Consider the following 328-nt stretch of genomic DNA (forward strand, 5'->3'; position numbering starts at 1 on the left):
CCACGCTTCTTGTTTGTCTCTTGATCTAAACTGGGAGCGGCAGAGAAATCTGGGCTCAAATTCAGCAAAAGAACAGCTCAAGACTTTTTGGATATTGACTCGCTAAAACGGGTTAGATGAGAAGATTGATGCCACTTTGCACAGCAGATATGAAGCTGAAGCCAGGAAGCGGTTAGCTTAGCTCAAAGATTAGAAACAGAAGAAACATCAGTCTTAGTTCTGTCTGAAGGGAACAAAAGTCCCCCAATAAACGCCTCATTTTCTGACACAGACAAACAGAGTCTTGAAAATGAAAATAAAGTAGCAACCATGCATGTGCAAAAGTTTA

Source organism: Mugil cephalus, chromosome 20 (assembly GCF_022458985.1).
Source record: "Mugil cephalus isolate CIBA_MC_2020 chromosome 20, CIBA_Mcephalus_1.1, whole genome shotgun sequence".
In the NCBI taxonomy this organism is placed as follows: domain Eukaryota; kingdom Metazoa; phylum Chordata; class Actinopteri; order Mugiliformes; family Mugilidae; genus Mugil; species Mugil cephalus.